Source organism: Balaenoptera acutorostrata, chromosome 1, assembly GCF_949987535.1.
Source record: "Balaenoptera acutorostrata chromosome 1, mBalAcu1.1, whole genome shotgun sequence".
Taxonomy (NCBI): Eukaryota; Metazoa; Chordata; class Mammalia; order Artiodactyla; family Balaenopteridae; genus Balaenoptera; species Balaenoptera acutorostrata.
The window spans coordinates 26,786,604-26,809,553 of NC_080064.1; the positions used below are offsets into that span (position 1 = coordinate 26,786,604).

The following is a 22,950-nucleotide window of genomic DNA, read 5'->3' on the forward strand; positions in this document are numbered from 1 at the left end:
TGTCCAAATGACATTGTGTCCTCCTTCGTCCTTGCAAGCTGGTGAGGCCCTTGGGTGTCCAGGTTATGCTTATAACACAAAGGGAAGAGACCATTCTCCCCTGTTCTGCTTCCCACCACTGCATATTATCTAGGGAGCTCAGGGAACTGCTGGGTTTGAGGGGTCACAGGAAGGTCCAGGCACCAGATCAAAACATAAGAAGTAGACAAAAGCCCAACTGCTTTCATTTATTCACCCAGCGAATGACAGCCTGCTGCGCATGCCGTGGCCAGCAATCAAGCAGGGGGCAGTGGCATTCCTCAGGCCCCGGGCAGCATGGCTGCAGGCATCACAGACAACAGCTGGATCTGGCAGGAGCAGCTGTGTAAATCCGGATCGGAAGGATAGGTCAGCTCGGCAGAGGAGTGTGGCAAGGGCCGAAGTCAGCAAGATTGCAGGGCTGCCATGGGAATACTCATTCCTGAACATAAGTGAGGTGTGTCCTGGGAACCAGTAGAACTTGGCGGGGATGCTTTGCAGGGATCTGGAGGTATTCTGATCACTCAAAACCACCTGCACAAATGCACACAGACCCTCGCCTCTCTTTCCCTCTGTCGGTGGCTGGGTTCCAGCAGCCGGTAGAGACATCCTTCCACCTCACTCTTCCATCTTCTGGGACTTCATTGCCCAAGGGAGTGGGTCCTACATATTTCTAGGAAGTGACCTCCACATCTCAACAGGGAAATGGGAAGAAGCTCTTCCCCACAGGAAGGTTTTGGATCCTGCCTTGGATAAGATCGGGTGAAGTAAACCCCTTAAAGAGGGAAGGAGGCATCTGGGAGTCAAGGTTCCTGGGATCCAGAGAGAAAAAGGTAGTTCAGACAGAGGAACAGTATGAGAAAGACCACAGAGGCGTGGTTGGAGATAGCACGTTGAAGGAGTTCCATGGGGTGGTAGCAAAAGAGGCACCTGGTGGAGGATGGGGCTGGAGAGGAGGCCAGGGACCAGATTATGCTGCAAGGTGTCACATGTGAGGCTGCCTGCTGCTGGAAGGAGCCAGAGCCTGGCCTGAGATGACACCCACCTCAGAAGGACTTGTCACTGGAGTCATGAGATGTGTAGTAGCTTGGGATGTCTACTGACTAATGATCCACTTCTGTAGATGGCTTTCCAGCATACACAATGCTTGCACGATTTCCTAGAGTTGTAGCTATCTACTGCTGCAAAACATACCAACCCCAAATAGCAACACTGGTTTCGTTCACAGACGTGCAGTTTGGGCAGGGCTCGGCAGGACCAGCTCTCTCTGCTCCACTTGGCATCAGCTGGGTCACCTGGGATCCTCTGAAGGCTCTGTCACTCACGTCTCTGGCAGTGGATGCTGGGACCTCAGTGGAGACTGTGAGTTGGAACCTCTCTGTGACCTCGCCTTGTGGCCTGGGAGTTTTCACGACATCGTGTCTGGGTTCCAAGGGTGAGTGTCCTCAGAGTCAAGCAGAAGCTTTGCTAACTTCGCCTTGGGAGTCAGATTCCAGTACTTCTTCTGCACTCTACTTGTTAGCAACTGGGTACTAAGGTCTGCCCAAGTGCAAAGGGAGAGGAATGAGACTCCACCTTTGGTTAGGAGGAGTGTCAAAAAATTGTGGTCATGTTTTAAAAATATTGGTTTGGCCAAAAAGTTCTTTTGGGTTTTCCTGTAATACCTTATGGAAAAACTCGAACGAACATTTCGGCCAACCCAATACCACACCCTGGAAGTAGGTCTGATTAGGTCTACATTCCAGAAACTCTGGGTGACTTGCCAAGACCACACAGCCACCAAGAGACAGAACCAGGTTTAACCATGTCATACTTACACACATAAATCGAGTGCCTTCTACATCTACCACTTTACATCATTTGACATCGTCACTAGGATATATAATAGTCATTTTTTAAAATAGATCTTTATTGGAGTATAACTGCTTCACAATACTGCACTAGCCTCTGTTGCACAACAAAATGAATCAGCCATATGCATACGTACATCCCCATGTCCCCTCCCTCTTGAGCCTCCCTCCCACCCTCCCTATCCCACTCTTCTAGGTCATCGCAAAACACAGACCTGATCTCCCTGTGCTATGCTGCTGCTTCCCACTACCTATCTATTTTACATTTGATAGTGTATATATGTCGATGCTACTCTAACTTTGCCCCAGCTTCCCCCTCCCCCCACCCACGTGTCCTCAAGTCCATTCTCTATGTCTACGTCTTTATTCCTGCCCTGCCACCAGGTTCATTGGTACCATTTTTTTTTTTTTAGATTCCATATATATGCATACGGTATTTTTCTCTTTCTGACTTACTTCACTCTGTGTGACAGACTCTAGGTCCATCCACCTCACTGCAAATAACTCAATTTCATTTCTTTTTATGGCGGAGTAATATTCCATTGTATATATGTGCCACGTCTTCTTTATCCATTCATCTGTCGATGGACACTTAGGTTGCTTCCATGTCCTGGCTATTGTAAATAGTGCTGCAGTGAACATTGTGGTACATGTCTCTTTTTGAGTTATAGTTTTCTAAGGGTATATGCCAAGTAGTGGGATTGCTGGGTCATTTTTTAGTTTTTTAAGGAACCTTCATACTGTTCTCCATAGTGGTTGTATCAACTTACATTCCCACCAACATTGCAGGAGGGTTCCCTTTTCACCACACCCTTTCCAGCATTTATTGTTTCTAGATTTTTTCTAGATGGACATTCTGACTGGTTTGAGGTGATACCTCATCGTAGTTTTGATTTGCATTTCTCTAATAATTAGTGATATTGAGCATCTTTTCATGTGCCTCGTGGCCATCTGTATGTCTTCTTTGGTGAAATGTCTATTTAGGTCTTCTGCCCCCTTTTTAATTGGATTGTTCATTTTTTCGATATTGAGCTCCATGAGCTGTTTGTATATTTTGGAGATTAATCCTTTGTCCATTGTTTCATTGACAAATATTTTCTCCCATTCTGAGGGTTGTCTTTTCATCTTGTTTATGGTTTCCTTTGCTGTGCAAAAGCTTTTAAGTTTCATTAGGTCCCATTTGTTTATTTTTGTTTTATTTTCATTGCTCTAGGAGGTGGGTCAAAAAAGATCTTGTTGTGGTTTATGTCAAAGAGTGCTTTTCCTATGTTTTCCTCTAAGAGTTTTATAGTGTCTGGTCTTACATTTACGTCTTTAATCCATTTGGAGTTTATTTTTGTGTATGGTGTTAGGGAGTGTTCTAATTTCATTCTTTTACATGTAGCTGTCCAGTTTTCCTAGCCCCACTTATTGAAGAGGCTGTCCTTTCTCCATTGTATGTTCTTGCCTCCTTTGTCATAAATTAGGTACCCATATGTGCGTGGGTTTATCTCTGGGCTTTCTATCCTGTTCCATTGATCTATATTTCTGTTTTTGTGCCAGTACCATACTGTCTTGATTACTGTAGCTTGGTAGTATAGTTTGAAGTCAGGGAGCCTGATTCCTCCAGCTCTGTTTTTCTTTCTCAAGATTGCTTTGGCTATTCGGGGTCTTTTGTGTTTCCATACGACTTGTAAAATTTTTTTGTTCTAATTCTGTGAAGAATGCCATTGGTAATTTGATAGGGATTGAACTGAATCTGTAGATTGCTTTGGGTGGTATAGTCATTTTCACAATATTGATTCTTCCAATCCAAGAACATGGTATATTTCTGCATCTGTTTATGTCATCTTTGATTTCTTTATCAGTGTTTTATAGTTTTCTGAGCACAATTCTTTTGCCTCCTTAGGTAGGTTTATTCCTAGGTATTTTATTCTTTTTGTTGTGATGGTAAATGGGATTGTTTCCTTAATTTCTCTTTCTGATTTTTCATTGTTAGTGTATAGGAATGCCAGAGATTCCTGTGCATTAATTTTGTATCCTGCAACCTTACCAAATTCATTGATTAGTTCTAGTAGTTTTCTGGTGGCATCTTTAGGATTTTCTATGTATAGTATCATGTCATCTGCAAACAATCACAGTTTTACTTCTTCTTTTCCAATTTGTATTCCTTTTATTTCTTTTTCTTCTCTGATTGCTGTGGCTAGGATTTCCAAAACTATGTTGAATAAGAATGGCAAGAGTGGACATCCTTGTCTTGTTCCTGATCTTAGTGGAAATGTTTTCAGTTTTTCACCATTGAGTATGATGTTTGCTGTGGGTTTGTCATATGTGGCCTTTATTATGTTGAGGTAGGTTCCCTCTATGCCCATTTTCTGGAGAGTTTTTATGATAAGTGGTGTTGATTTTTGTCAAAAGCTGTTTCTGCATCTATTGAGATGATCATATGGTTTTTTCCCCTTAATTTGTTAATATGGTGTATCACATTGATTGATTTACATATGTTGAAGAATTCTTGCATCCCTGAGATAAATCCCACTTGATCATGGTATGATCCTTTTAATATATTGTTGGATTCTGTTTGCTAGTATTTTGTTCAGGATTTTTGCATATGTTCATCAGTGATATTGGTCTATAATTTTCTTTTTCTGTGATATCTTTTTCTGGTTTTGGTATCAGGGTGATAGTGGCTTCGTAGAATGAATTTAGAAGTGTTCCTCCCTCTGCAATTTTTTGGAAGAGTTTGAGAAGGATGGATGTTACCTCTTCTCTAAATATTTGATAGAATTCGTGTTTGAAGGCATCTGGCCCTGGACTTTTGTTTGTTGGAAGATTTTAAATTACAGCTTCAATTTCATTACTGTAATAGGTCTGTTTATATTTTCTAATTCTTCCTGGTTCAGTCTTGGAAAATTGTACCTTTCCAAGAATTTGTCCATTTCTTTGTGGTTGTCCATTTTATTGGCATATAGTTTTTTGTAGTAGTCTCTTATAATCCTTTATATTTCTCTCAGTAGTCTCTTATAATCCTTTATATTTCTGTGATGTCAGTTGTGATTTCTCCTTTTTCATTTCTAATTTTATTGATTTGAGTCCTCTCCTTTTTTTTCTTGATGAGTCTGGCTAAGGGTTTATCAATTTTGTTTATCATCTTAAAGAACAGCTTTTAGTTTTATTGATCTTTGCTACTGTTTTCTTCATTTCTATTTCATTTATTTCTGCTCTGATCTTTATTATTTCTTTCCTTCTACTGACTTTGGGTTTTCTTTGTTCTTTCTCTAGTTGCTTTAGATGTAGGGTTAGATTGTTTACTTGAGTTTCTCTTGTTTCTTGAGGTGAGATTGAATTGCTATAAACTTCCCTCTCAGAACTGCTTTTGCTGCATCCCATAGGTTTTGGGCTGTCATGTTTTCATTGTCATTTGTTTCTATGTAGTTTTTACATTTCTTCTTTGATTTCTTCAGTGATCTCTTGGTTATTTAGTAGTGTACTGTTTAGCCTCCATGTATTTATGTTTTTTACAGCTTTTTTTCCTGTAATTGACTTCCAGTCTCATAGTGTTGTGGTCAGAAAATATGCTTGATACGATTTCAATTTTCTTAAATTTTCCAAGGCTTGATTTGTGACCCAAGATGTGATCTATCCTGGAGAATATTCCATGTGCACTTGAGAAGAAAGTGTATTCTGCCACTTCTGGGTGGAATGCTCTATAAATATCAATTAAATCTATCTGGTCTACTGTGTCATTTAAAGCTTGTGCTTCCTTATTTATTTTCTGTTTAGATGATCTGTCCATTGGTGTAAGTGGGGTGTTAAAGTCCCCTACTATTATTGTGTTACTGTCGATTTCCCCTTTCATGGTTGTTAGCATTGGCCTTATGTATTGAGGTGCTCCTATGTTAGGTGTGTAAACATTTATAATTGTTATATCTTCTTCTTGGATTGATCCCTTGATCATTATGCAGTGTCCTTCCTTATCTCTTGTAACAGTCTTTATTTTAAAGTCTATTTTATCTGATACGAGTATTGCTACTCCAGCTTTCTTTTGATTTCCATTTGCACAGAATATCTTTTTCCATTCCTTCACTTTCAGTCTGTATCTGTCCCTAGATCTGAAGTGGGTCTCTTGTAGACAGCATATATATGGGTCTTGTTTCTGTATCCATTTAGCCAGTCTGTGTCTTTTGGTTGGGGCATTTAATCCATTTACGTTCAAGGTTATTATAGATATGTATGTTCCTATTACTATTTTCTTAATTGTTTTGGGTTTGTTTTTGTGGGTCTTTTTCTTCTCTTGTGTTTCCCACCTAGAGAAGTTTCTTTAGCATTTGTTGTGAAGCTGGTTTGGTGGTGCTGAATTCTCTTAGCTTTTGCTTGTCTGAAAAGCTTTTTTAAAAATAATTAATTAATTAATTAATTAATTTTTGGCTGTGTTGAGTCTTCGTTTCTGTGCGAGGGCTTTCTCTAGTTGCAGCGAGCAGGGGTCACTCTTCATCGCAGTGCGCGGGCCTCTCACTGTCGCGCCTCTCTTGTTGTGGAGCACAAGCTCCAGACGCGCAGGCTCAGTAGTTGTGGCTCACGGGCCTAGTTGCTCCATAGCATGTGTGATCTTCCCAGACCAGGGCTCGAACCCGTGTCCCCTGCATTGGCAGGCAGATTCTCAACCACTGCGCCACCAGGGAAACCCCTGAAAAGCTTCTGATTTCTCCGTCAAATCTGAATGAGATCCTTGCTGGGTAGAGTAATCTTGGTTGTAGGTTTTTCTCTTTCATCACTTTAACTATATCCTGCCACTCCCTTATGGCCTGCAGAGTTTCTGCTGAAAAGTCAGCTGATAACCTTATGGGGTTTCCTTTGTATGTTATTTTTTGTTTTTCCCTTGCTGCTTTTAATGTTTTTTCTTTGAATTTAATTTTGGTTAGTTTGATTAATACGTGTCTTGGTGTGTTTCTCCGGGTGTTTAGCCTGGATGGGACTCTCTGTGCTTCCTGGACTTGGGTACTATTTCCTTTCCCATGTTAGGGAAGTTTTCCACTATAATCTCTTCAAATATTTTCTCAGACCCTTTCTTTTTCTCTTCTTCTTCTGGGATCCCTATAATTCGAATGTTGGTGTGTTTAGTGTTGTCCCAGAGGTCTCTGAGATTGTCTTCAATTCTTTTCATTCTTTTTTCTTTATTCTGCTCCTCTGCAGTTATTTCCACCATTCTGTCTTCCAGCTCACTTATTCGTTCTTCTGCCTCAGTTATTCTGTTTTTGATTCCTTCTAGTGTATTTTTGATTTCAGTTATTGTGTTGTTCATCTCTGTTTGTTCTTTAGTTCTTCTAGATCTTTGCTAAACATTTCTTGTATTTTCTCAATCCGTGCCTACATTCTATTTCCAAGATTCTGGATCATCTTTACTATCATTATTATGAATTCTTTTTCAGGTAAATTGCCTATTTCCTCTTCATTTATTTGGTCTTGTAGGTTTTTACCTTGCTCCTTCATCTGTGACATATTCTTTTGCTGTCTCTCTCTTTTTTTTTTTTTTTTTTTTAATGAGTGGGATTGTGTTCCTCTCTTACTGGTTGTTTGGCCTGAGGCTTCCAACACTGGAGTTTGTAGGCTGTTGGGTAGAGCTGGGTCTTGGTGCTGGGATGAGGACCTCTGGGATACCTCATTCCGATGAATATTCCCTGGGGTCTGAGGTTCTCTATTAGTCCAGTGGTTCGGACTCAGAGCTCCCACTGCAGGAGCTTTGGCCTGACCCCCAGCTCATGAACCAAGATCCTGCAAGCTGCGTGGAGCAGCAGGAAGAAAAAAGGGGAGAACAATAACAAAGTAAAAAATAAAATTAGACTAGGAAACTAACAGATATGTTAGAAAGAATATAAAAATGAAAATATAGATGAAACAACAGCCAGAAGGTAAAACAGAACCACAATAGTAAAAAAGAGGAGGAGAAAGAAAAAAAAAATCATGGAAAAGGCCTTGGCTATGGAGGGTGGGGCCTAAGCAGGGGTGGGGGTTGGGTGGTGGGCGGGGCCTATGTTTAGGACCCACAGGGCTGGAAAAGGCCCTGGGGGGTGTGGAGGGTGGGGCTTAGGTTCAATGGAACAGAAGGGGCCCAGGCATGCCTCCCACCCCTGGTCTCAGAGGGCAGGGGACCCCACCTGGGAGCTCAGTAGGTTTCCTGGGCTCGAGTAGGCAGGGCCAATGCCCTCTGCTCCTCTCCTGCCTGCTTCTCCGGTCCTGGAGGGCCCCTCCTATTCTCCCCCACCCCGCCTCCCTCCTATGGCCCCAGGACCCACATGGCCCAGAGGGGGCCTCTGAAGGCATAGGACCTGGCCCAAGAGCTGGGCAGACTTCTCTGCTGATTGGGTAGGGGATACGCTGGGTGTGCTCCCCCCAATCTGAGCCCCCAAGGGTCCATCCAGGTGTGGGAACACCTCCCACCTCTCAGCTGCCCCTCAGGGGCACCAGTCCTGTCTGGCCTCTACTTCTCCTCCCTCTCAGTCCCCCCACGTCCTACCAGTTCACTTGGGAGTTCCTCCCATCACCTTGGGAATTGAAGTTCCCCACCAGCATCCCATGGGTGCCCTAGTTGTGGGGAGATGTGAACTTTGCATCTTCCCACACCACCATCTTGACTCTGCCCCTATAATAGTCATTTTAAACTTAACATTTCCAAAGTCAAATTCCTAATTTTCTTAAACCCATTCTCCCACAGTCTTGGCATCATCCTTGATTTGTCTTTCTCCCACATCCCACATGAAACCCATCAGTTAACGTTTTAAGTTCTGTCTTCAAAATACATTCAGAATCTACCCATGATTTTCCCCATGGTGGTCCAAGCCAACATGACCTCTCATCTGAGTTACTGCAATATCTCCTTGCTTGTTTTTATGCTCTGGTCTCACCCACTGAGAGCCCTAGCCATTCTGGTCTCAATATAGCAGCCTCAATGATTCTTTAATAGTATAAGTCAGATTATGTCACTCTTCTTATGAAAACCCTGTAATGACCCTGCATCTCACTCAGAGTAGCCAAAGTCCTTACAACGACCTCTCTGACCTCATCTTCTACAAACTCTCCTGGCTTTTTCCCCCCTCAGTCTCCTTGGCTTCCTGCTTTTCTTCTAACAGGCCAGGCAAGCTCCCACTCCAGGGCCTTTGCACTTGCTCTTCCCTCTGCCTAGAGTGCCCTTCTCCAGGGAGCTGCATGTGCAAATGTGCTCAAATGTCACCTCCTTGGAGAGGTGTTCCTGGTCCACCCTATTTAAAATTGCAGCTTCCTCCCCACCCCTGCTTCTCTCTAATCTCCTTTATTGCTTTATTTTTCTCCCTAGAACTCATTATTATAATACATACTATATATTTACTTTAAAACGTGTCTTTTCTCTCCACAGCTCAGGGGTTTTATGTTTTGTTCACTGCTTATTCCCTAACACTTAGAATGATTATTCTTATTCCCTAACAGCCTTATTCTTATTCCCTAACACTTAGTTTAGCACAGAGTAGGCTATCACTTGTTGGATGAATAAATGAAAACTACCACTGTGCTTCTGGCAACTTCTCTTTATCTTTGTAAAAGCCATGTTTGGTGTGTTTCGTTGCTCTAGTAATGTAGCTTTTATTGTTTCAACATGATCTTGTTTAATCTCACTTAATAATTTGGTCTTCAATGCTATTTTGTTTTCTCCTCCTCTTCCACCTCCTTTTTGTTCTTCTTCTTACCAAGTTATGGTCTTTTTCTCCACCCATTGTTGGAAAGACTTCGAAGTGTTTCTTTTTGTTTTAGGTTGCAAGGCATATTATCTGCTAAGAAAATAGGATGGGAGAACAGAGCTTCTAGGTGGCCTAGGAAAATTGTTTTGTCTCAGGCAAAAAGTTCCTATGGTGGTGACTCATATGCAAAGTGATTAGTATTGTAGCATTAACTTATGATTAGTAAAAATACACACACACACAGATACACACACACACACACACACACACACACACACACACACACACACACCTTCCAAGGTGGGGTAGAGCTTACTAGGCAAAGGGAACAGTTATTGCAAAAGCCCTTGGGTGGAGGTGGGCCTGGCCCTTCTGATGAACAGAGAGAAGGCCAAGTGTGGCTGGAAGAGGGAGAGAGAGAAAGAGGAAGAAAGACAGTTGTGTGTGCGATACCTGAGGATGGCGGTGAGGCAGGCAGGGCCAGCTCAGGGAGGACATTGTAGGTCAGAGTAAGACATTAAATTTTTATTCTAAATGTGATGGGAAGCCATGGAAGGGCTTAAGCAGGAGAGTGATGTGACAGGTTTGTATTTTTAAAAGCTCACTCTGGATTCTGTATGGAAAATAGATTGCAGGGGGCAGGAGTGAAAGCAGAGAGGCAAGTCAGGATGCCATTGCCATCATCTAGGCGGGAGACAATGGTCATGTGATCTAGGAGCCTAGCGATGGAGATGGAGAGAAACGGGCAGATTCAGGATGGGTTCTGATGTGGCTTCCACAGGGCTAGCTGTGGGGGGCGGTGGGGGAGCAAAGAGAAGAATCAGGAATGACTTTCAGGTTTGTAGATTGAGCAACTAAGTGGATGGTGTCCTGCTGTGTACTGAAACATCGCCTGAAATGGAGATACTTGGAGGGGATCTGGTTTCGGGGCAGGCAGAGCAGGGCAGGAAATCAAGAGTTTGCTTTGGCTAAGTTGTTTCAATTACTTGTTTGACCTCCAAGTGAAGATGACAAATAGGCAATTGGATACAGAGTCTGGAGCTAGGGAGAGAAGTCAGCGGTGGTGAGAGAGATTTGTAAACTCATCGGCAAATAGATGATATTTAAAAACCTTGAGACTGGTTGAAATCATGTAGGGAGAGAGTACATAGGAGTGAAGGGAGCTTGGGAGTCCCTGGGAACAAGCCCTCGTTAGACAAACAGGAGCCTGGGGAGAGCAGGTCTCCCAGGGCTGGGGCTCCAGATCGGGGGTCCAGTGGAGCAGACAAAGGTGATAAGTGACAACCATATGAATTGGTGGAATATGTAAGAATTCTCAGAGATCCTTGGGAAAGGGAACTCTGTAAGAGACCGGATTTCCTGAAGTCTTGCAGACTGAGGGTTCAGTTTATTGCTGCTTATGCATTAAAAGGAAGTGTGACCTGCTAGCAGGAGAAACAAGAGGACGTCTGGATCACTCCTCTTTTCATGTGCTTGTCACTCCCACCTGCCATGAGCCTCCCAAGGGCAGGTACCCTGACTCCTTTGCCTCTGTACCCTGTGCCCTGCTCAGAATAGCTGCGGCTTGAATGAGGGAATAGAATGAATGAATGACTAACAGGCCTTGTACAAATTGTCTAAAAAGGAGACTGTCTAAATAATGAGATCTGCAAGCCAACAGGAAAGGGGACACTGAGAAACCAGGACCAGTGGCTCCTTACAGCCCAGCCTGCAAGCCTTCTTCGGCCATGGAACAGTGGCACGCTTTGCTGCTCCTCCCGAGCAAGAGAATATTTGCTTCCCTCTCCAGAACGGTGGAGAAACCCATCCATCCCCAAGCAGAGCATCCTGCAGGCTCACCACATAGACAGGGAACATATGGAGCAGGGTTTCTCAGAAGTCCCCAAGGAAGGAAGATGGTGGTTTCTCCTCCCTCTGAGCTCCCTCAGTGGATCCTGGTGGATGGGCAGGGGTGGGTGGGAGGCGGAGCATCAAAACTAGTAGTGGGAAGGGAACTTGAGCAGATGTGGTTGCTGGTGGGAGTGGTGGGATGGGGTAAACTAGAGCAGGGAGGGTGGAGCTTCTGTCTCCTCCAAAGCTGACCTTTGGTTTAGTTCAGCCGGGAGTTCCCATGGGATGGGGTGGCCTCATCAGCCATGAGAGCATAGAAGCAGAGATATCTGTTTAGGAGGAAGAGGAAAGTTGAAGTAGAGATGAGAGAGAAACTTCTGGAAGTTCTCTGATGGCTCTACTTCCTGACTTCAGGCTTTCCCCAGGCCCAGCTGATTTAGGGTTCAATGAGATACCCCTACATCCTCCCAACAAATTGTGCCTGGGGTAGTCTGAGATGATTTTTGTTCCTGAACACAAACAGAACCTCCACCAAGACAACAGAGTAGCCCAGGCCACTCTTGGCCTGGCCTCTTTCACTTTCCCAGAAGGGCTGGTGCTGCGGCAGGACTACAGGGAACTCTTCTCCGAAAGTTCTGTCCAGCTGCCCCTGGCTGGATTCCCATTTGTTCTGTGTATCAGTGAAAATATCTCCTCATCCTGTAACCCTTGTTTAGACTCCACTGTCTGTCCTTGTGATGTTTGAAATAACAGGAAACAAGGGCATCCTTCACTCAAGGCTGTCTGGGAATTACACTTGAAAACACCAAAGCCACAAAGGCAATTACAACAAAGGAACTCACAGCCAAACCCCAACTGTCCCCTGGAAACCCAAATGGGGAAGTAATAACTAGGACATTCTCACCTTTGACAGAGGAAGAAACTAACTACCCTGGGGACCTTGGACGGGCCACTGAACTTCCTTGGACCACAGTTTTCCATCTGGAGAATGTTGGTGGGGTTGGGAAAGCACACACAAACTGGGTCATGAGGATGAAAAGAGAGCATAGTGTCTGGCACATAGTATGTTCTCAACAAATGTTAATTCTTCTTCTTATTAAAAGGGATTCTGGATAGGCAAAAAAAGGGGATTCTGGGAAATAAAATACTTCCAGGTTTATATTGCTTGAAGTGCTTCTCAGTATGCCTGGCATATAGGAAGGTGTAACAAATGGTAGCTATCTGTCCAATGTCAGGACAAGAACCAAAGCAAACTCAGGTGAGCCAAAGCCGTTTGATTTGGTGGTGGTGGAGCTGGGGGTCAACTCTTTCTTCTTTTTGTTTAGAATTCTAGTGATGTTACCTGAATGTGGTTATGCTATAAAATCGCTGAAAATTTGTTTGATTAAAGATTATATTTGCTGACCAGTTAACAACCCACAGAGAAGGCAGTCACTTGGGTTTGTCAGAAGTCCGTCCTGCAGGAGGACAGGAGTGCCTAGGCAGGGGTGGGGAGGAAAAGGAGGTGGTGGAGATGCGATCGAGGGAAAGTATGGGGAGTAAGGGTCTGCTGAGCTTGGAGGCAGGAGAGATGGGTGAATGGAGAGAGAAAGGAGAAAGCCCCTCCAGAAAGTGGCCCCCTGATGAGGGCAAAGGCATCTATTTTATTTTACGCCATGTCACATTATTTCATTTCATTTATTTATTTGCAAAGCTGGTTTCTCAGCTCTCTTTATTCCCAGAGCACTTCTCTGGGCAGCACTAGCCAGACAACAGCATGAGAACTGAGGTCTGACTTCAGGCTCCTTCCATAAACTCCTCACATCCCAGTCCAGGGAAGGGAAGCTGAGATCCCTGTCCTAAATATGTGTGGGGTACAGTGGGCCAGGAGGATGGCAGGAGGGGTCTTCTGGACCCCAAGAGCTTCACTTCACTTCCCACGGTCGGGAGTGAAGGCTGCTTGTTGTCACTAACACTCCATCTCGACCTGTCTCGACCATGACCCTGGGTGCTGATCCCAGCTCTGCCATCTGCCCTCTGTTTGGCCCTGGAAAATCCCCTTCTTCTTTCTGGGTCTCAGTTTCCCCATCTGAAAAGGGAGGTGTTGGACTGAATGAACTCAGAGGGCCTGTCCAACTCAGTCTGTAAATCTCTGAGATGCTCGAATGACTAGGGAAAGGAAAGAGACAGGGGCAGGAATCCCGGAGCTTCTGATCAGGTGCTGGCCCTCCAACCCCAACTTGGGGAATTAGGGTAAAGCAAGTTAATCTGGTTACTGTAACAAAGGGAAACTGAAGCAGTCCCATTCTAATAGTTCCTTTTTACCTGACTGCAAATTTTACTCTTCTCACTTTTATTTATTTATTTATTTAATTTTTTAAAATTTATTTATTTATTTATTTATTTTTGGCTGTGTTGGGTCTTCGTTTCGTGCGAGGGCTTTCTCTAGTTGCGGCGAGCGGGGGCCACTCTTCATCGCGGTGCGCGGGCCCCTCACTATTGCGGCCTCTCTTGTTGCGGAGCACAGGCTCCAGATGCGCAGGCTCAGTAGTTGTGGCTCACGGGCCGAGTTGCTCCGCGGCATGTGGGATCTTCCCAGACCAGGGCTTGAACCCGTGTCCCCTGAATTGGCAGGCAGATTCTCAACCATTGTGCCACCAGGGAAGCCCTCTTCTCACTCTTAAATAGGAAAAAGCCAGGTAGACAATCACCTAAAGGGTACAGTCTACAGTTTTGCATTCTAAAGGCTCTGGAGTATGACTGTCCTAAGGAGTGACACACAAACGTTGCCCCAGGGGTCACGGTGTATTATAATGATCTGCTATGTATCCCTCTCCCACTAGAGTGAGAGCCCTCCAGGGGCAGAGGCTAGGTCACATTTAGCTGCAAAACAGTAAAAAATATTAGTGGGTTGAGGGGCCTCCTTTTCATCCCTGACTCATGAACCAGTTGAGAAGTATGCCAAAGAATAAACTTTCATCTTTCCTACTGTAGAACTGTTATTGGAGACTATGTCTTAGAGCTGCAGACATAATAGTGAACACTAGTTTTATGCATCCATTTATAGACATTGCAAGGAATATGCACATCTCCCCATGTGACGTCTGTTCTTATAAAACTTGGTGCACAAAGCAGATGTGAATGTGTACTCCCAAAGGGAAAGGAAAGAGGAAGGCACAAAGCTCCACACACTCATGTTCTCTCCCAAACTCATCAATAATGTAAGTCATATTTCTTCCTCCAGGAGGTGTGATGGGGGGAAGACCCAGGAGGGTTATACTAATGGGTTTCTTTACAAGGAAGAAGGAGTGGGTAAGAAGCATTCTCCCTTAAGCACTCCGTTCTAGGCATGTATCATGAACTCAGTATGTTCACATAGGGCAGTGGATGTGTATCATCTTTTTGGCTGTCCAGTATCCAAGCCTCTTTCTATGTTTCTTTTTAGGGGAGAAAGTTCATCCAACCACAGAGAGGTAGAGCCTGCTTCTCACTAGAGAAGATAAAAAATACCAGAGGCTTGCATCTCAACCTCCCTTGAACTGTAGTGTAGACTCATGGACTCATTTACTGATCAGATTTACTGATCAGATAAAACTGATTTTAAATCATAAGATAAGTGACATTAAAAAGTAGGGACTGAGAGATTGGTTCAAGATGGCAGAGTAGAAGGACATGCTCTCACTCCCTCTTGCAAGAACACCAGAATCGGGCTTCCCTGGTGGCGCAGTGGTTGAGAATCTGCCTGCCAATGCAGGGGACACGGGTTCGAGCCCTGGTCTGGGAGGATCCCACATGCCGCGGAGCGACTAGGCCCGTGAGCCACAATTGCTGAGCCTGCGCGTCTGGAGCCTGTGCTCCGCAACGGGAGAGGCCACGATAGTGAGAGGCCCGCGCACCGCGATGAAGAGTGGCCCCCACTTGCCGCAACTGGAGAAAGCCCTCACACAGAAACGAAGACCCAACACAGCCATAAATAAATAAATAAATAAAATTAAAAAAAAAAAAAAAAAAGAACACCAGAATCACAACTAACTGCTGAACAATCATTGACAGGAAGACACTGGAACTCACCAAAAAATATACCCCACATCCAAAGACAAAGGAGAAGCCACAATGAGACGGTAGGAGGGGCGCAATCACAATAAAATTAAATCCCATAACTGCTGGGTGGGTGACTCACAAACTGGAGAGCACTTATACCACTGAAGCCCACCCACTGGAGTGAAGGTTCTGAGCCCCACGTCAGGCTTCTCACCCTGGGGGTCTGGCAATGGGAGGCGGAATTCCTAGAAAATCAGACTTTGAAGGCTAGTGGGATTTGATTGCAGGACTTTGACAGGACTGGGGGAAACAGAGACTGCACTTTCGGAGGGCACACACAAAGTAGTGTGTGCATCGGGACCCAGGGGTAGGAGCAGCGATCCCATAGGAGACTGAACCAGACCTACCTGCTAGTGATGGAGGGTCTCTTGAAGAGGCGGGGGCTGGCTGTGTCTTACCGTGAGGATAAGGACACTGGCAGCAGAAGTTCTGGGAAGTACTCCTTGGCTTGAGCCCTCCCAGAGTCTGCCATTAGCCCCACCAAAGAGCTCGGGTAGGCTCCAGTGTTGGGTCGCCTCAGGCCAAACAACCAACAGAGAGGGAACCCAGCCCCACCCATCAGCAGGCAAGTGGATTAACGTTTTACTGAGCTCTGCCCACCAGAGCAACAGTCAGCTCACCCACCACCAGTCCCTCCCATCAGGAAACTTGCACAAGCCTCTTAGATAGCCTCATCCACCAGAGGGCAGACAGCAGAAGCAAGAAGAGCTACAATCCTGCAGCCTGTGGAACAAAAACCACATTCACAGAAAGATAGACAAGATGAAAAGGCAGAGGGCTATATACCAGATGAAGGAACAAGATAAAACCACAGAAAAACAACTAAGTTAAGGGAGATAGGCAACCTTCCAGAAAAAGAATTCAGAATAATGATAGTGAAGATGATCCAGCACCTCAGAAAAAGAATAGAGGCAAAGATCGAGAAGATGCAAGAAATGTTTAACAAAGACCTAGAAGAATTAAAGAACAAACAAACAGAGATGAACAATACAATAACTGAAAAGAAAAATAACACTAGAAGGCATCCATAGCAGAATGACTGAGGCAGAAGAATGGATAAGTGACCTGGAAGACAGAATGGTGGAATTCACTGCTGTGGAACAGACTAAAGAAAAAAGAATGAAAAGAAATGAAGACAGCCTAAGAGACCTCTGGGACAACATTAAACACAAGCAACATTCGCATTATAGGGGTCCCAGAAGGAAAAGAGAGAGAGAAAGGACCCAAGAAAATATTTGAAGAGGTTATAGTCGAAAACTTCCCTAACATGGGAAAGGAAATAGCCACCCAAGTCCAGGAAGCGCAGAGAGTCCCATACAGGATAAACCCAAGGAGAAACACGCCGAGACACATAGTAATCAAATTGGCAAAAATTAAAGACAAAGAAATAATTGAAAGCAGCAAGGGAAAATGACAAATAACATACAAGGGAACTCCCATAAAGTTAACAGCTGATTTCTCAGCAGAAACTCTACAAGCCAGAAGGGAGTGGCATGACATACTTAAAGTGATGAAAGGGAAGAACCTACAACCAAGATTACTCTACCTGGCAAGGATCTCATTCAGATTTGATGGAGAAATCAAAAGCTTTACAGATAAGCAAAAGCTAAGAATCAAAAGCTTTACAGACAAGCGAAAGCTAAGAGAATTCAGCACCACCAAACCAGCTCTACAACAAATGCTAAATGAACTTCTCTAAGTGGGAAACACAAGAGAAGAAAAAGGCCTATAAAAACAAACCCAAAACAATTATGAAAATCCTAAAGATGCCACCAGAAAACTACTAGAGTGGGGGTGCGGGTGGGGACAGCCTGCCCCCCCCCAAAAAAACTACTAGAGCTAATCAATGAATTTGGTAAAGTTGAAGGATACAAAATTAATGCACAGAAATCTCTTGCATTCCTATACACTAATGATGAAAAATCTCAAAGAGAAATTAAGGAAACACTCCCATTTACCATTGCAACAGAAAGAATAAAATACCTAGGAATAAACCTACCTAGGGAGACAAAAGACCTGTATGCAGAAAACTATAAGACACTGATGAAAAAAATTAAAGATGATACCAACAGATGGAGAGATATACCATGTTCTTGGATTTGAAGAATCAATATTGTGAAAATGACTATACTACCCAAAGCAATCTACAGATTCAATGCAAACCCTATCAAATTACCAATGGCATTTTTCACAGAACTAGAACAAAAAATTTCACAATTTGTATAGAAACACAAAAGACCCCAAATAGCCAAAGCAATCTTGAGAAAGAAAAACAGAGCTGGAGCAATCAGGCTCCCTGACTTCAGACTCTACTACAAAGCTACAGTAATCAAGACAATATGGTACTGGCACAAAAACAGAAATATAGATCAATGGAACAGGATAGAAAGCCCAGAGATAAATCCACGCACCTATGGTCAACTAATCTATGACAAAGGAGGCAAGGATACACAATGGTGAAAAGACAGTCTCTTCAATAAGCGGTGCTGGGAAAACTGTACAGCTACATGTAAAAGAATGAAATTAGAACACTCCCTAACACCATACACAAAAATAAACTCAAAATGGATTAGAGACCTAAATGTAAGACTGGACACTATAAAACTCTTAGAGGAAAACATAGGAAGAACAGTCTTTGACATAAATCACAGCAAGATCTTTTTTGATCCACCTCCTAGAGTAATGGAAATAAAAACAAAAATAAACAAATGGGACCTAATGAAACTTAAAAGCTTTTGCAAAGCAAAGGAAACTACAAACAAGACGAAAAGACAACCCTCAGAATGGGAGAAAATATTTGCAAATGAATCAATGGACAAAGGAGTAATCTCCAAAATATATAAACAGCTCATGCAGCTCAATATTAAAAAAACAAACAACCCAATCCAAAAATGGGCAGAAGACCTAAATAGACATTTCTCCAAAGAAGACATACAGATGGCCAAGAAGCACATGAAAAGCTGCTCAACATCACTAATTATTAGGGAAATGCAAATCAAAACTACAATGAGGTATCACCTCACACCAGTTAGAATGGGCATCATCAGAAAATCTACAAACAACAAATCCTGGAGAGGGTGTGGAGGAAAGGGAACCCTCCTGCACTGTTGGTGGGAATGTAAATTGATACAGCTACTCTGGAGAACAGTACGGAGGTTCCTTAAAAAACTAAAAATAGAATTACCATATGACCCAGCAATCCCACTACTGGGCGTATACCCAGAGAAAACCGTAATTCAAAAAGACACATGCACCCCAATGTTCATTGCAACACTATTTACAATAGCCAGGTCATGGAAGCAACCTAAATGTCCATCGACAGATGAATGGATAAAGAAGACGTGGTACATATATACAATGGTATATTACTCAGCCATAAAAAGGAACGAAATTGGGTCATTTGTAGAGACGTGGATGAATCTAGAGACTGTCATACAGAGTGAAGTAAGTCAGAAAGAGAAAAACAAATATCGCATATTAACGCATACATGTGGAACCTAGAAAAATGGTACAGATGAACCGGTTTGCAGGGCAGAAATTGAGACACAGATGTAGAGTACAAACGTATGGATACCAAGCGGGGAAAGCAGTGGCAGGTGGGGGTGGTGGTATGATGAATTGGGAGATTGGGATTGACATGTATACACTGATGTGTATAAAATGGATGACTATAAGAACCTGCTCTATAATAAAATAAAGTTCAAAAAAAAAATGTAGGGACCGAACAGAATTCCTTTTTGGTAATGGGGTGGCCATAAGTCTGGTTCTCAACCCCTCAAAGAGTCCATGAGCTACCCCAAATCCTTTCCATAAGCTCCTTTTCTGCTTTGATCAACTAAAGTCAGTTTCTGTTGCATATAATTAAACCCTGACTGATGCAGAGGTGTATACAGGGAGTGGGTGTAAACAACAGACCCTCAGGAAAAGAAGAAGAATCTGAAGATCGCTTATTAGGCCTGTTGGGATCAAGGGCAGTGAAAATCCAGCTTTAAACAATGGGACTCTGACAGATCAGACATACAATGGTGAAAGAGTCAGTTAAATGAAAACTTCCAGTCACATAAAATGAAGTGCCCATTGAAAGCAAGGCTCTAAGAGGCTGAGTGGCTATTCTATAGAACAATATGAGGGGCACATAGACTTCAAGCTCATATACTGATTACCCAGCTCAAGTGTCCACCTAAAAACTAAGGACTTTTTATGACTGTGATGGAAGAATCTCACATTTCATGCAGAGGCAGGAACAGGGGGAAGAGGTGTATTACTGGGGCCAACCAGGTCAATCACTGGGAAGCCAGAACTATAGCAGGTCTGCCCAACTGGAGTTGGAATCATGGAAGTGTTGTAGCTGGTGGTGGTGGTTCTACCAAAGCAGAAAAGGAGGGGGAAAAATATCCCGGCTTCTCCCTTTCTCCTGCCCTCCAAACTCTTACTCACACAGAAGTCAGAAAACATAACTTACTTATATCAGTTTACCTGTGATATGGAACAGAGGAGGGGAAGGAGAGGAATGGACCTGAGAAACAGATTCAGACATGATACAAATGGAAGGTCATCTTTTCCACAGTCTAGAGATATATAACTACTGTCAGATTCCAGTGTACCTAGAAGGCAATTACAAAGTCAAACCCAATAGGAGAGCCAAATAAGGGTAAAAATTTGTTGATTTGTATTGGCAAAATCTAAAGCATACATGTGGAAATAGACCCTGAGAGTCCTTGCTAGACCAAGGAGGGAGCAAAATAATTTTAGATTATACTGAATATATTTGTATGGATCCTTTACCAGAGATCCTTATTTCAATAGGCTAGCTTGAGTAGCCAGAAGAGTTCCAATTATTTTTTTGTTTGGTTGGCTGAATCTTGGACTAAACAGTGGTCTACTAAACAAAGTTAAAGTGTCATAAATTCCTTGGTATAAAATAGAGTTTGGAGAAGGGATAGAGGGGGGGAGATTGGAATATTGAGGACATTTCCATGTTCAATGTTTTCTCCACCCACTAACTGAGTTTCTAGAATGGTTCCAGAAGACAATCTTTTATTGAAAGTGTTGAGAAATACATTAGTGAGGGAAACACTGTCATCTTTGAACAATACTATCATGGCTATTCTCTGTTTAGGCCGAGGATTGTCATAGGACGCTGCAGTTGAAATGGGCTCCCTGATTTCAGTAGGGCTACCAGGATCCTAGGGTGGCAGACTCCAAGCAGTAGCACTAAAGGCAAGGTGGACATGGTTACCAAATAGGCACAAGAAAGAAATTCAGATGCTAGATGAATAATAAATGCCCACTACTATCTACCTCTTTGCCTGTCCATTGACATAACTCCTTTTCCTAATACTTACACTTCAAAATAAAGCTTCCACCAACTATAACACAACCAACCATTAAAAAACAAAACAAAACCCAGTAATGCATTCCAATTATCTTCAAAAGATTCAACCTAAATCTCACCAGTAACTGCATGTCTACAGTCTGTGGGTGATGGTCACCCCTCTGATAACTGCTATTTTGTCTAAAAATTCTATAATCTGAGCAATAAATTGTAAAATTAACCACCAACAACACACTATTAATAATGAAGGAAAGAAGAGAAAAATTATTTTAAAATAGATAAATTGCTGCATTTTATTGAATCTAAGAATCAGTTGTAAAATAAACCCTTATTTTATGTACCATTAAGGAAAATGATCCATTAAATGTTGACACAATACTTTCTCATCACTTATAATTTAGAGCTATTTTATAATTATTTAATGTAGATATAGATTTTTATCTTATATAACTTTATGCATACAAAAAATTAAAATATAAGAAGAATATATTGATTATGGTATTCCTCAGACTTTTTCATATTTATAGTTCTACCCTGAATTCCTCCCATATTATTTCTCCAACAAAGATTATTTGCCCTACTGCTTTCTTTCCATGCTTTTTTCTGAACATAGAATAACTTTTCATTTCAATGTGGAATTGTACTGTAATATTTTAGAAGGCATTTTAAAGGACAATTAAACTAAAATGAGTATTATCAACAATATCCATAACTCAAATGCAGTTATAATAATGTGAACTACTATGACCAAGTAAGCATATGTGCATATAGTAACTATACCATGAATGTTGCCTGGTTACCAGCAATAGCGAGGTAATCAATTTTAGGATGCAGCCTTATTTCAAAGGTGTTGAAAACGTGAAAAAAATGAGCATCTTAGAATTGATGAAATACAATAGTTAATGTAAAGCACACATGACACTCAAGGAAGAAAATACAGATCTGTAGTTATAGTTCTTTCTTTTCTGGCGGTATATTTTACTTCTGTTCTCCATTAACCCTTTCATGTTCTATTTAGCTTAATCCAGCACCTCAACTGTTGTTGTTTGTTTGTCTGCTTGTTTGTTTTATCCAGTAGGGTAACCAAAATCTTCATTCTTGAGGATTTTGAGTCATTGGTGGCTCTACCAACATAGGGTTACCGTAATGGCAATTCTTGTCTTTTTTCCTGCTTTTGTAATGGGTCACTTTATGTAATCTTCCTTTAGCTACCCATAAGATTTTCTCTTTATCAATTATTTTCAACATTTTGAGTATGACATTCTTATTGTGGTTTTCTTTGTGTTCATTATCTTTAGGTTTTCTTGAAATTCATGGCATAATGGGTTTACAGTTTTCATTAAATTTGGACAAATTTTGGTTATTTCTTCACACTCCCCCTCCCCTTTTTCCCCTTGGGACTCCAGTTACACATATGTTAGACTGTTTGGTATTTTCCTACAGGTCACTGAGGTTTTGTTCCTTTTCTCCTGACTTTATCTTTCTGTATTTCACTTAGGATAGTTTCTATTTCTAGGTCTTCAAGTTCACTGATTATTTTCTTCTTGGTGTGGAATATGCTATTAATCCTATCCCATGGACTTTTCATTACAGATTTTGAATTTTTCAGTTCCAGAACTTCCTTCCTTCCTGTGAGGTCCTCTCATGTTGATATTTGACTCGACTGAATGTCATTGTTTCTCTCAAGGCAGCTGACCCTGTAAGACTCTCTCTTCTTCCAGGTTCTGGTAACTTCTCCCAGTCCTTATCCCTTCAGTTCTAGCAGTGTTGATAGCTTCTATGATTGCTAGCCCTGGGTTCCTACACTACCCCTTGTAGTATTCCTAGGCACTGCTAACACCTTGTGATTAGCCTCTTTGCATACAAACCTCTTAGAAAAATCCTCATTTAAGGTGCTGTTTCCTGTTGAGACCCTGACTAATGCACTGGTGTGTTCGAAAGTTTTTAAAGTATCTAGTTTCCAGTATCTTTGCTAAACATACTTTAGTTTTAATAGTTTGTTTCTAGAAATTCTTGAATTTCCTATGTAGACAATCATAGCATCTTCTAAATGGTGACCCTTTTGTTTTTTAAAATACTTATGATTTTATAATTTTATTTTCTGTTCTTTTTCTTTCTCATTTTCCTGGCTAAAGCCTCCATTATCATG

The 22,950-nt window shown here is 42.4% G+C and overlaps 1 pseudogene; it reads left to right on the plus strand.

Moving 5' to 3' along the window:
* The window catches only part of LOC103005096 (toll-like receptor 12), a 44,819-nt pseudogene that overhangs the window by 17,629 nt on the left and 4,240 nt on the right, over positions 1–22,950 (plus strand).